The 13,989-nt window shown below is 40.4% G+C and overlaps 1 protein-coding gene across 1 annotated transcript in view; it reads right to left on the bottom strand.

Moving 5' to 3' along the window:
* Positions 1-13,555, bottom strand: part of LOC130579945 (zinc finger CCHC domain-containing protein 2-like) — a 110,835-nt gene extending 97,280 nt beyond the window's left edge. The window contains exon 1 of the mRNA XM_057377152.1: positions 13,550-13,555. The gene's annotated coding sequence lies outside the window, so the exon portion shown is untranslated. The remainder of the gene's footprint in view (positions 1-13,549) is intronic.
* Between the last annotated feature and the right edge of the window lie 434 nt (positions 13,556-13,989).

Here is a 13,989-nt window from a genome sequence, read left to right as displayed (position 1 = left end):
AGGTTCAGCAGTCTTTATGAGTGGCTCACGTTTACTGATTAATGTTCCACTTGTGCACAGATGTGATTTAGCTTTCTGCTGAATAAACACAACATGGGCATGGAAAGGTGATAACTGCCATACTCAGCAAAAARGAAGGAGCCTATAAATATGCCAGTGGGTCAATAGAAGTGATTTCATTCTGCCTTCACAAGACTGCTGATGAAGTCTGACAGGGAGCTCTACTTCATTAATGCATCACAATGGTGAAGAAAGCCTGAAGGGCAAAAAGAGCCACCTGCAGCAGATTGGAGCCTGGGCTGCAGCTGTCAGAGAACAGCCAGGGAGAAATGAAAAGGGCTGCAACAAGGAAATAAAGAGGATATCATAGGCGGATAGGGTGTGTTTTCGCTCCTGTCTGAAATGGCTGATAGGGGAGGCACAGTGCTCAGGGCTCTGAGTGCAGATGAAGCTGTACTGCTGATCAGAAACAATGCATGGAGGAAGCCTTGGCAGTGGTTTGTTTTGGTTAATGCACTGAACAGAAAGCTCAAAGGATGGATTAATGATTTATTAAAAAATTGAGAGTGTCTACTGAAGAAAAAATGCTCATGACAYAATAAGAAAAAAAAWATACACTTGGGAGAAAGCRCAGGGAGAARYATCAGACAGTGAATAGTTGARAAAWGCTGTTACTTGCTCCATTTCTGAAKGCTTTTCCATGARYTTCTGCTTGTGGTTGGTGTCTCTACTGGCTTCCCAGCCTCTGAAACTGCAATTCCTGTCTGAAAGATGCATGACTGAATTGAGTATTTGCTGAATAAGCAAACCAGTGCAGAGGGTGAAAAAAGGAAAAAAGAGAAGGCCATGATTGCCTTCTCAAAATAAGCTCCTTGAAAGTCATCCATGGACCTGGTAGAAATTACACAGTGGTGATCTGTCCTAGCACACAGCAAAGCAAGGAACTGAGAACAGTCCCCATGGTCACCGGGAGCCACTGAACTTCTTCAACCTGGAAGTGTAGGTCAGCAGCCACAGGGAAGCCCATGAAAAGGTTCTTTTCTTGGGGTGGGAARTGCAGAAATGAACAAACAAGGACATAAGTTCAGCCAGGACCTAGGCAGAAGCATCTGACCCATATCTCTGAATCTTTGGTCTGACTCATTCACATCTGCCCTGATGTTTTCACACTGTCACAAAGTCTGATCATTGCAAAGCCCCAGAGAAAACCTAAACCAGTCTGACTCTCCTGAGACTGGCATTAAATCCAAAGTTGACTCTGTCCCCATATCCATTTCCTGTTCCTTGCAGCTGCATCCTGTCTTTAACCGCTGGCTTTACCTGGATCAGAAGAGAGTCATCCATGCTCTGCTTGTGTCTGCTTTATTTTTATTGAACTTTTTATCTATTTCCCTATTGTGTTCTTAACCTGTGTGCACAGTGGCAGGAATTCCATTTTAACCTGTGTGCACAGAGACAGATTGCTTACTGATACTTTAGAGTGCTTTCAGAAAATCCAAAGATTTCTCATTCTCCTTTTACCCTGCTGAGCTGTCTTTCTCCATCACTATGGTTTCTATACAGATAATTATTACTTACAGACAGAAGTAAATTACTTACTTTTACTAACTGAAAAGATTTGAACTTCCACAATRTGTGTCAAAACTATTTTTTCCATCTCTAACACTTGTAACCTGATAGAGGCAAAAGCTGAATCTATCACCTGTGGTACTTCCAATTTTACACAGAAAAATGCCACTGTGGTTAAACTAGATTTTAAATGAGATGGTCTGCCACAAAGCTGATTTCCTGAGGTGAAAGAAAAAATCCTTAATATAAAGATATTATACTAGAGAGGAGACCATTGAATATATTTTTGTAYAAGCCACAGCTTGGGAGATTAAAATTAGAGGCACTTAGGAAAATGCTTATAATCCACAGAGGGCAGAGATCAGTACTATATAGTTCTGAATYGTCCCCAGCTGACTGTTCCCCACTCGGCTATTCAGTGACTAATGACATATTCAGATGACACAGCTTGAGCTGCAAACACTTATGAGGATGGAGTAGTCAAGAAAATGAACTTAGAAAAGCTAAAAAGAGACAAAGAGCAGTCACCAGGCATGACGATCTGCCATTTCCTTTGTGGGAGGGAGGAATTAGCTCTCCTTGCAGGGGCATCACTCCCTGGTTTGCTATTTGCTATTTGGGTTAGGGCTTTGTAAGGGAGAGAGCTGAAACCTCTACCTGAGCAACGGTTGTCAGGTGTCACCTACAAATGAGGTGACACCCAAGGGTGTGGTAGGAGGAGATTTCCAGTTGGCTCATGCCCCACAGAGACTCCAACATTATCACTGCCTTTTCTCAAATCTCCTGGGTTTAGAAGGACTTGATCTTATTCTTGACCTCTCCTTCCTTTGAGGTCTCACAAAGTTATGGTGGCCCAGGAATGTGGCAAACATGGAAAGGATACGACAGGGAGAGCCAATGGGTGCCATTCCCTTGTGTGACTCTTGTGGGGCAAACTTTATGGGAGTGGTTCTGTTACGAGACCTCTGTGCTCTTCCACATCACTCAGTGGTTTCCCCTTAGGCCCTTTTGAAGAAGATCTCTCTCGATGGACCGTCCTGGGGCTGGGATGAGCACAGAAATCCTTGGAAGGGTAAATCAGCATGGYTAAGATTCATAGGACATTAATGGAGTTTGTCTGTCTGGCAGCTTCAGCCATCTTTAGCAGTCTTCAAAATAAACAATTTGGACCGCATAACAAATAGATCCAAAAGCAGCAAACTCAGTTAAATTACAGCAGCCATCGATGCCCAAGCAATGTCACAAGTCTGACATCTGACTGAAGCAGTTGCTCTATGAAGGCTGCTGTCATGGAGATGCAATTGATCAGCCTTTCTGCTCTCAGCTTATACCCAGAAAACAACCCAAACACCAGATCCCTTCAGCTGCCAAAGCAACCAGGCTTTCCTGTGGGGCAAATACCTTGTGTGCAGTGCAAGCAGCAGCATTCCTGTCCTGAGGATGATYTATTGCTTCAGCTCAGAGCTCTGTGTGCATGTGTGTGTTCAAAGAGCTGTGTGTTTCTGGCCTTGAGGGGCTGCGCCCTCTCAGGTCCCTCTCCCATCAAAGTATGAGAATTCCCTAGCCTTGCCTGGAACAGACAAAGGACACACATGTTGCACTCAGAAACTGWTGTCTCAAAATACAAACTGCACCCATTGACAGGATTTGGCCCCTGATGAGAAGTGACAAACCCCAAGGCACTGTTCTGGAGGCTCAATGCAGCGTATCTGCATTCCCTGCTGGATCTGAGCTCATGGGTCCCAGGGGCACCAAGTCAATACTCTAAAGTAGGAGCATTAGAGCTGAGTGCCACATTGGCTGCTGCTGCAAAGCCTCATATAAATATTACACCTCAGTCTGCAAGGCACAAAATGTTTGGTTTCKGAGTCTATTAATATATAATGAGGATATGGTATAATTAATATAGTTTTGATTTTCCTATAAATCCACATTGCTAATAAGAATGCAAAGTTATTAGTGAAAAAACCTTTGCGACAAATGGCCATTTTCACTGATTAAAAATGGGGTTTGTGTTTCAAGCAATATCTATGGTTTTACTGAAATTRATAAGTATTAGATTATTGAGCTACTAGATAATTAAGAAAAGTGGTTTTACTTAAACACACTTCAGAAGTTACCTCAGGGAGTTGTCCTTTGGATTTTGTTTTTTCTTATTTTTAACGTCTTCTAGAATTCCTGTATCCACTTGCAGACTAAAAAATTAAAGATTTCTGTTTTCATTTAAAAAATTTGAACATTTGAGATGATTATTCTGTGTATTGAGGTTATGAAGTAACGTCTGTATTGAGAATTCTTTTGTAATCTGAAACATCATTGCATAGGCATTTTCATTCACTTGCTAAAGAATTAGAAGTTGAWCTATTTGTAGAAAATGAAGCTAAATACCTTGGCCAAATTTTGCACATGAATATTGATGCTAACCCACTCTCTGTTGATTTAGAACTGTCTWAACATTTTTAATTTTAGCCTTCACAAGTATATATGTAAATTAGTACATGAGAAAGCTGCATGAAGTTTGAAGGCATTCTTCTTATTGCCATACTTGTAGAGAACTCAGTTCAGTTGCTTATGCCTGATTAACAAAAATTAATTGCTTAATTAAGGWTATTTTGGTTTTAAACCTGAAGGGGAAATTCTTCTCTGACTTGGACTAGCACAAGATTTTTTCAAACTTCAGAGCAGCAGGAGTAGCTGTCTCAGAGTGATCAAGCACTAATTTTGATCATTAAACCCTTGAAGTGCATTTTGTGACTGATGTGGGAAATTAGAGGAMCATTGGAATATCATTCACTGAGGGTATGTGCTTCTCTTTATTCTACCCCAGTTTGTTATGTCTTTGAATCCAGAGCTATGTGCATTAACAGGGGTTTTTGGGGTTTTGTCCCACATGCAGCAGCCGTGCAGAATCCAAAACTTACAGAACCTTCTTTGCAGGGCAATGTTGTCGTATTGTTCACATGAGATTTTCTGCCATGAAGAACAGGTAGGTGATAGAACTTTGGTCATGAATTCCTGGAAAATTTGAAGTCTTCCACTSTCATGCCTCAAATGGGGAGGATTAATAGAGTGCCATGAAAGTAATTTATTTTTCCAATATATTTCAGCAGAGGGGAAGAGTGTCCTGTGAAGAACCCTGAAAGCATATGAAAAAGTCTTAGGGGTGCATGTCCTAGCCAAAGTGCTTGTCACGTCACTCCTGTGATATTTAAAGAGCAGCTGCCAGGATTTGAGATCAGGTAATTTCTTCATACCATGGGATCAGTGACTGCTCAGTGGTAGGGTTGGTAGGCTCGTGGCTGCGGTTACTCCCTTGAATCTGCCCCTTTACTTGATATTGAGGCAACGAAGCATCTGCTCTGAACAGAGTTAATAAATGTGTCAGGGAGAAGTTGAGGGCATCTCAAGTGAAATTGTTATTTATTTATCTTATTTTAGAATGTAGTCAATAGATATCATCACGTTTTCCTCATTAAGTGCTTCCTCATTTACAGGCTATCGGTTTCCTATTCAATCTTGGAGCCAAACAGTATCAAATACCAAATGATCTTGAAGTTTACAATTAGGTAGAGTRAAAATGCTGGAAATGGGAAGACCCTCAATAATTCCATGGCATCAGAAAATTAAATTTCTGCAATAACAAATTACGATATAATGAGGTCACATTAGAGGAATAAGAGGCCCAGATGCCTCAATGATTTAATCTGTCTCTTCCTGTAGGCCTGCACCTAATTTTAATGAATATTTTGATAGATAACATATTTGGTTCAAAATAGGTCTTTAAAGATAGTTGTGAGAGTATTATATTTTAAAGATGCTATGATAGAAATTCATTTCATTAACTGCCTGATAAGAACAAATCACTCCACAAATGTACTGGTATCAGCCCTACTATTATGACCCATCTGCTCTTATTGAGTGAAGTGACAGTAATGTATCTTTATTGGTCTCTTCCTTGAATGCTGTAGAGCCTCATTTTCTTTGTCTAATGAAAAGTTGAGTGACACTAATGAAACAGGTACTGCGTATGCCTGAACTTCAGCAGAGAAAACAGAACATCAAATAAAAAGCTCTGTAAAGAAAATAATCAGGTGTAAATGCATAAGCAAATCCAAAATAAAAAAAAATAAAAAAATAAAAAAATAAAAAAATAAAAAAAAAGAGGAGAAAATTAACAGGCATATCAAAAATGCTGATTTATTTATTTATTTTCTATTGATCAAACATGAGTTTTAACATCATGGCAAGGACTATGAGAAACTCTGAAACAGAGATTTGTTGCCCTTTTGATGTGAGTTTCTTTTCAGCTGGAGAAAAATGGATCTTGTTCAGTTTATTTTTTTTATATCACAGCTCAGAAGCCTTTCCCTAGCYACTGTGATATTACCTGAGTGCCAAACATAAGCAGATTTGTTCTGAGTGCTCTCATATGGGGTGAGGTAGCCCATCTCATTTTTGCCTGATTTCTTCAGTCCTGACACAGTGAAACAGGGCTCATCACTCTGATATTCAGCTTGCTGCTGTGTAATTATCATACCATTCCCAAAATCCACATTTTATCTCATGGTKCACTTTAGCTTCAGACTTAGAAATACATTTGCTTTTAACAAAAATGGTAATGATGCAGTGGACAGGCAGTTACACCAAGTTTAGATAGTTGTGCATAAAAAATGGAAAATTTTGCACGCCTTCTGAAAGGACATGCACTTCAGATCTGGATCTGCTGAGACATCTGCTGAGCCTCTGGTCCATGCATATGAACGTGTCATTTCTTGCAAGAAAATTCAAAAATGGCCAAGGGCATCAAACAAATGAGACTTGTTTGAGAATAAATTTTGTTGTAATCTATCAAAGGCTTTGAAAATAAGCTCTGACTCGATTTCAGGGAGAAGCAAATAGAGAAAAGCAGATGAAAAATATTATCTGGAGCCCTTTTCTTCTTTGGAGTATGTTGTGTGAACTATACAATGGTTCAAAATCTTGTGTAATGACCAGCATTTCTTCAGATATGAAAAACCTAATAAGGGTACCATGAAAAAAGAGTATCATAGTGCATGCCCAGGGCATGTTTTGTGTAGCTGACATCTGAGAATCTTAAAATAATTATTCTCTAAATGTCCCCTTAACCTGGCTAATCTGAGAAATTTATTTACTCTAAAAAAATACTATAATTTTCCAATTTATTTAGACCTTTTTCCTCTATCTGGATTCACATGGCCTAGATCAATTTCTTATCCATGTAGTGGGGATTGATATTGCTGGCTTTACAAGTATATAAATATCTCTGAATAAAATACAAAATCTTGCCTGGAAAGATTGGTGAAGCTTGACAGCCAGGAAATACCCAGTTAAAGTAMCCTCCAGTCTTGCCAACTGTGTACATGCACTACAACAAACTCTTTAATCCACAGCCTCTTTTATTCATTATTTTGTGAATGGTCCCATACATCATTCAATGCTTAATATCCAAAAGCTGCACTGAGCAGTAATTGATTTCTTTTTCTGGGTCTTCAATCTGATTCTGATATCTGTGTCTTCTTTTTAGATAATAATGAATTTGTTTTTACAACACTTCAGCCAGGCAATAGGACAGTGTCTCAGGTTTACAAATTGGGAACAAATTCACCGACACTAAAGCCRAAATTGCCCTCTATCAGTTCATTTTTAGAGGCTGGTTTTCAAGAACAGAGCCTATTTTTTTTTTTTCTGTGCATTCTGCTGCCTTTTATTTTTTCAGAGCACAATTCACATCAAACTTTTGCAATTATGAGTCCAATACTCCAGTGTGTTGCAGACTGGGCACTCAGAAAATGAARCCAGAGTGATCACAGAGAAAGAGTTTGCACAAATGCTGTGATCAGTATCACACAGAAAAACTATGATTTAGACAGTGAAAAGAATCAGAGATCAAGGTGATGGTCCAGGGACTTAATCAGGAAGACAGTTTCTCTTCTGGAAATTTTCGACCTGTTTGACATAGTGAACGCTGTTCTCAGAAACCAGCCAGAGATGGTGGAAGATCCACTTCACTTTGATTCATCCTTAGGACATGATGTGTGCAGTAAATTGCACGAGGTAGGGGTACTGCAGATGAGCATGATATGCTGCACTTATCATAWAAAATCATACAAATAAATATACTCTGATAATGTATCTGTGCCTACGTTTGTTGCAGGTTGTCTATAAATATGGTTGAGTTCTTTGCCTTGTAAACTTTGCTTTGTTGTYGTTTCTTTTTCATCTTCTTAATAAGTTCTCCAAGTTTAAGAAAAAAAAGTTCTCTCCTGAAATCACTTTATTCCTTTCCCTCTCTCAGAATCAGAAGGAGCTTTAGGTAGAAAAACACACTTGTTTTCATTCTTTGAGCTATCAGTGAATTTAAGTAACCCTAGACTAYGAATTTAAATGTTTACCTAGTTTATTCCTCTTTCATCTTTCTCATTTACACTGGATAGACCATTTAATCTGATTCAGAGTCCACTGGCAAGCCACAAGATGGGTCAGCCAGCAGCATTAAATGCAAAATATAGTTGGAATAAAGGGCACAGCAGGAGGAATGTCCTTAAGAAGCTGATTTTAAAAGTTGCTTCTGACAAGGAAGTTGCACCCACTTTGATCCTTTCAGCACCTTCAACAGGCACATGATTCTGCAATTTGTTGTGGCAGCAGAAAAAGTGACATCCTATGTCAAAGACTGCAAGCCTAATTCTGTCATTACTAGCTTACAAAAGTTAATAAAAAATTAAATACCCAAACACTAATGGTGACATTGCAAACAAGTTTACGATCACAGCCTTGTCTCTYTATACTGCTGCTGCCTCAAATTATTTTCCTATTCATTGAGATGGAGGTTGCAGCTGAGAACATGCTTGCAGTCTAGTGGGCTTTCCTGATTAGCATGAGAACTTTTCGGACCCTCAAACTGCAGGAAAAAAAAAAGTAACTTTTCCTAATTTGCTATTTTATTACCCCTTTGATATTAAACACAATGTGTACATACTTAATTCTTCTCACCACCATTGTTTCTAGTAGCAATTCTTCCTTCATATTTCATTGCATTCCATATCAGAAACTTAATTTACTTTGAGCACATAGTCTTTGATGCTTGTGAAGCTTGTCATTCATATGTTAATGATGCAAAATGAAGTTGACAGCATTACATACGTGCTTGGATATCTGCCTGAGTGTGCTGTTTATTTGCCCTGATACGTGTTCATGTTTACTTAGTGAATTTGCCTTATCTGTTTGCTACTTGATCTTCCATTCTTGCCTTTGTGTTGTTTTGAAGGAAGAATTTTTCTCTCTGTGCACCCTCTTGATGAGATTTAACCCATTCTGGAGCTCCCAGTTTATGTGGTTACTGTTCTCTCTGCTTTCTGCTACCTTGCTTGTGTACACAGAATAGACATATCTGATCTGTACAACTCTKCATTTTGGTGCGTACGTGACTTAATCTTCAGACTTTTGCATGGAAAGTGTGAGTACATCCCACCAGCTTGAACTTCAGGCAGAAAATATTCATCCCTTTAAGCAGCCTGGAACTGTACTTCTTGAGTTAGAAGAGACATCCTTTAATTCGCTTTCTGAGTATTAGCTTTTCAACGGTATTGTTCWGAAGAGGAATAGACAGCAATGATATGAACAGCCAAAATAATCAGTATCAGCCCAGTAAAGTGTGACAGCTCCTCTCTGTGATCTCTCACTGCTTTATGGGAATAGAAGCACACATTCATCCAGTGCACATATTGTATATTAACTGAGGAGATATTTTTTGAACAAAAACAGCATTCCCAGTGTGCGTTTGCAACTCATTATATCTAGGAATGAAGCCACATACCCTGTTAGAGCTGCATCTGCTACAAAATGCAACAGCTTGTCAGCTTTCTGGTTGCTGCGTGTGCTTCAGTCTGGTGCTCTTCTGTCTGTGTTGGGCTCATCTTAGACTCTCAGCCTTGTCAATKCCTCTGTGGGATGAAACAGAGCTGCGTAGGAATTTTCTCTTTCTGCCTCTCCAGCTGGGATTTTCAAGGAAATTGTATTGCACTGCGTAAGACAAGCAAGATCTCCTATAAACCTTCCTGGTTTAGAAGGAAAATGAGATCATTAGTGCACAGAGCAGAATTTACTTCACAGAACCCTGTCTGTGCTGCAGTGTGGCTCCCTTCCAGCAGAAATCAAGGCAGGGGATGCAGGAGCACTCCCTAACTCAAGCCAGTGCCAGGATATGGACACAGAGCTGGGATCTTAGAAGAGGTCCTGGGTCTGTCAGTTTAGGTGTGAATACCATAAAGCTCCAGTCCCTGTGGCATTTCCTGAAAAAAAAAAAAAAAAAAAATTGCCCACTGTCCCCACACAATGACACAGAGAATCATACTGTCAGTGAGGTCAGACAGCACCTCTGGGGATTTTCTAATCTAATCCCTGCTTGAAGCAGGGTCAGCTAGGCCAGGTTTCTTAGAATATGGCAAAGAGGGGGTTTGGATATCTCCAAGGATGAAGACTTCACAACTTGCCTGGGCAACATGTGCAGCTTTTTGGACACTCTTGTAGCAAAACAAAAAGTTTGCTTTTTATTTATGAATTTGTGCTTGTTGCTTCTTACCTTTTCACTGGGTATCACTGAGAAGAGCCTGGCTTTGTCTTGTTTAGTCCTTTCACACACCATCACTGAAACCTTCTGGATTGCTTATACCCTGCTGTATACTCAGGAGGTAAGTAATATTCTAGAAGTATTACTTCTGGAGAATATTGAAAGATATTGAGTTGGTTATTCTCTCATGAGGACCAGGGCCTGCAAATGTGAAGCACTTTTCTGAAGAAGACTCACATAATACTTACTGATGTAGTTCTGTAAAAAACTACTGTGAGAACGTTGCTTATGTTGTTTTGTTTTCTAAGCTAGATCTGTAAGGTCTCAGCTGGCTCCTCACCCATCCCAAGGCAAAGTTTCATGAATCCCTGTTTCTTTTTCATGTACAGGGCAACTCTACTCTTCAGCATCCTGGCATGTCCTTTCCAAAATAGCCTTTATTGAGCTGCTGCATTGTTCCAGTCATGTGAGCTGTCTCACCACATCTCCACCATTCCAGGGAAATAAATCTAGATCTGTAAATCCTGTAAATCCTACACCTGCACACAGGTGTGTGTCCTGTTTACTCTTCATCCTGCATGTGTTAGTTTACAGGAAGTGCAGAGAGGCACTCAGTCACCCTGATTTCCCCCAAAATGYTAAGAGAATTTCCTTCATATCCTGTACGTACTTTCTTCTCTGTGTGCATGTACTTAGGATGTACTTATGCCCTGTTTGGATAACTAAAACCTCCCTTTTCCACATCTCTGGCACTCTTTGCTTTTCAAACCAGTCTACCTCTTAAAGGGGACCATGCCATCCTGATCCTCATCACTCCCAGTTCAAAGCTCATTTCACCGGGTTGCCCGGCTTGTTGGCAAAGATTCCCTACTTGGTCAGATGTATCCTGCCTTTTCCTGGCAGTTTGTGATCTTCAAAGATTTCAGGGTCCTAGAATTCAAATCCCTGTTTTCAACCCCAGCTCTGCAAACATTTGTTAATGCTCAGAATTGCAGAATCCATCCAATCTTCCCTGATTCCTCTCCTTCTTTATCAGGTCTAAGGAGACACTAAATGGTCTCCATATCCTTGGACCTCGCTCTGGAGCCACATAATCCCCCTTGGCATGATTCACACCTCCTCCAGCAGTACTATGGGTGCCTGTGTAGAAGAGCAGTGGGAACTCCAGCCTGAGGGCCGGATAAACTTCTACAGTGTTCCATATCCAAGCTCCCAGTAGGTGCCAAACTCTGGACATCAGATCAGACCAGAGAAGGCACCTTTGTGGCCCCTTTGCTGCCTCTGGCTCTTCCCTCAGTGCTGCCATGGGATGCCATGTGTCACCAGCTTTGGTCATACCACTGATATAGGTCTGTGGCTTTGTGACAACTCAGATAAGATCCAGGACATCTCTGTCCTCACCTCTGAGGCCCCAGAGACACTCATCAGTGCCCACTCCTTGTGATCTGGTAGCTCATCTGCCTGCTCTCAGCCTCTGAAGAGCCCCAGGCAGCCCTGCAGCCCAAATTTCAGAGCCAGGAGCTCAAGATGAGCCCAGAAGAGTAAAGTTTGTGTCTTCATGCATCCTTAGAGTGCTACAGACCCCRGCCATCTCTTCTATACACACTTATCACAGTGGATGTAACTTAAACAAAGCCCTTTCAGATCTCCACACCGATAAGGAGGGTTTTTGTCCCAAACATGAAGAGCTCGAGCAATTGGCAATAGGTAATCTATCTAAAAATGCGCTTTTTTTTTTTTTTTTTTAATCTTTAAAGAATTACTCTATCAGCTATCTTCAACTCCTTATACGTGAAGTTACAGTGGATCATTGGTGTTTTCTGACAGATGTGTGGTTTTATTCAGTCATGTTTGTTAAAATGCTTAAATGTTTTGATTAGCCTAATTGAAATACAACACCAAAATAAACTTTTCAAAATATTTCCACAATGCAGGGTGTTATATAAAACTGTCAAAAAGTGAATTGGCATTGTACTGATTTTCGCAGGAAGGCAAGTACAAGTATTTATTTTGAAGTTGATAGAATACAGAAGGATCAGAGATATGATTTCATTCTCCTCTGCAAATCTCCTTCCAGATTCCTAAGTCTCTCACAAAGCAGATGTCATTTTGAAGATTCAAAATAGAAAACCACTAAAAAAAAAATCAGCATTCTTAAAGAATTCTGCTATGCTTTATTCCCGTTTGCTAGTAGAAAGCATGTGTCTTGAATGCTAATTACATATTATTTTAGGAAGGCAGAGAAYTTCATGAGGCAGATATGAAATGAGCTGCAAAAAAGCAGCATGGGATAACCTCTTTGGTTCCAGTGCTGGTGCTTTTCTGTAATCTCTTCACATTACTGCAGCTGTTATTTAGCCATCAGAAGCTTAAATGGCACATAAGAAGCCTCAGGAATAAGACTCAGTTCAACAAAATTCTAAATTTAGTCTTTTTGGCAAAACTGTCAATGTAAGCTTAAGGAGCACAGAGATCCTCCATTTCTGAATCCCTGATTTTGCAGGGYGAAGGCAAAGAAAGGCAAAGCAACCCAGTCTGCTCATCAGAGAGGTGTCTCTCATCTGTGCAATAGCCAGCATTAGCTAAAAAGTTTTTTATTGACTTCATAAGGCTTTGATAGGAGCCTTCAGTGGAAAGTGCAGGGGAATAACTGGATGACATCCCAAGAGTTGCTCTGGAGCAGCGGATGGCTCTCTAGAGTCCCTTTTTTCAACAACATCACATTTGTGTAATTGCTCTGTAAAACATGACAAGATGGCCAAATTTCACTAAGAAACMATACTAATCCCCTGATACTACAGGCTGTCTTAACATCTCTATGCCTAAAATTAAGAACAGAGCAGCCTATCCTCTCTGCCTTCAGGTATCCTCTCTGATTTTAGGCCCTTTTCTATAAATTGCTAAAGAAACAAGAAGTACATATGCTCTTCTCGAGGCTGATACTTGTCTGATGATATCTCTGAGGTGGCTGGAGTTGTGAAGGTGAAATATCCTCAATTTACAAGAAAGTGGTGGGACCTCTTGAGGCTGGAAGATAGTTAAGGTAAGTCTGATGAGCTGTGTTTTCCTGCAGTGGTGCCAGCAGAACTGCACTGATGCAGAGCTGCCTTTTTGCTTCCTGCACACTTCTAGACACTGAAGATGTGCAAAAATTAAGACCTCGGGGAGCACAGGAGTTGGTTGCTGTTACAGTGCTGTCCTTTTTAAGCAATACTCAACATACCTGCAGCAGTGGTGCCATTTTTTAAAAGCTGTCTTTTAACACCAGGCTTACCCCACACTCACAGACATTCCATGAGTCCATTTGCTGCTAAAAGTTCTCTTGGAAAAGAGAAACTGTGCTTAGTACAGCTCTAGATCTCATCAGTGCAATGGGCTTCATCGGATTTCTTTCAGTACAGACCAAGTATGCARAGGGGAAAGTGATGCACGGATCCCTGAGCTGTGGAGCACAATTTCTTTAACCTCGTGTCTCAGCCGCAGCCCTGACAAGCTTATCCAGCTTTCCCTGCTCACCACACTGAATGGAATTGGAATTAAAACTGATCATTCTGGAGGGCTATTGCCCAGAGCACGCTGCTCAGGTTAAGCAGCTTGCAACATAATTTGTTTTTCAAAGGCTTTGTTTCAGAGTCAGTAAGAGCAAGATGCATCACCAGGTGAACTAAACACTGAATTCATTGCAAATTCCTGTTGAGTCCTGTGATAACGCCTAGTAACTGCGGAATGGCTGGTACATGTTTTAGATCCTTATTCTAAGTATTGGTCTTTTCTCCTTGCGAAACAAAATGTGTGGGCTGAAAATCATACATGTAGAATTGTTTCAACAC

This window comes from Malurus melanocephalus, unplaced genomic scaffold (assembly GCF_030028575.1).
Source record: "Malurus melanocephalus ecotype Western Australia unplaced genomic scaffold, MMel_1.1 scaffold_302, whole genome shotgun sequence".
NCBI classification, from domain to species: Eukaryota; Metazoa; Chordata; class Aves; order Passeriformes; family Maluridae; genus Malurus; species Malurus melanocephalus.
Note: the sequence above shows the minus strand (reverse complement) of the source record. Positions and strands in the feature narration are given on the sequence as shown.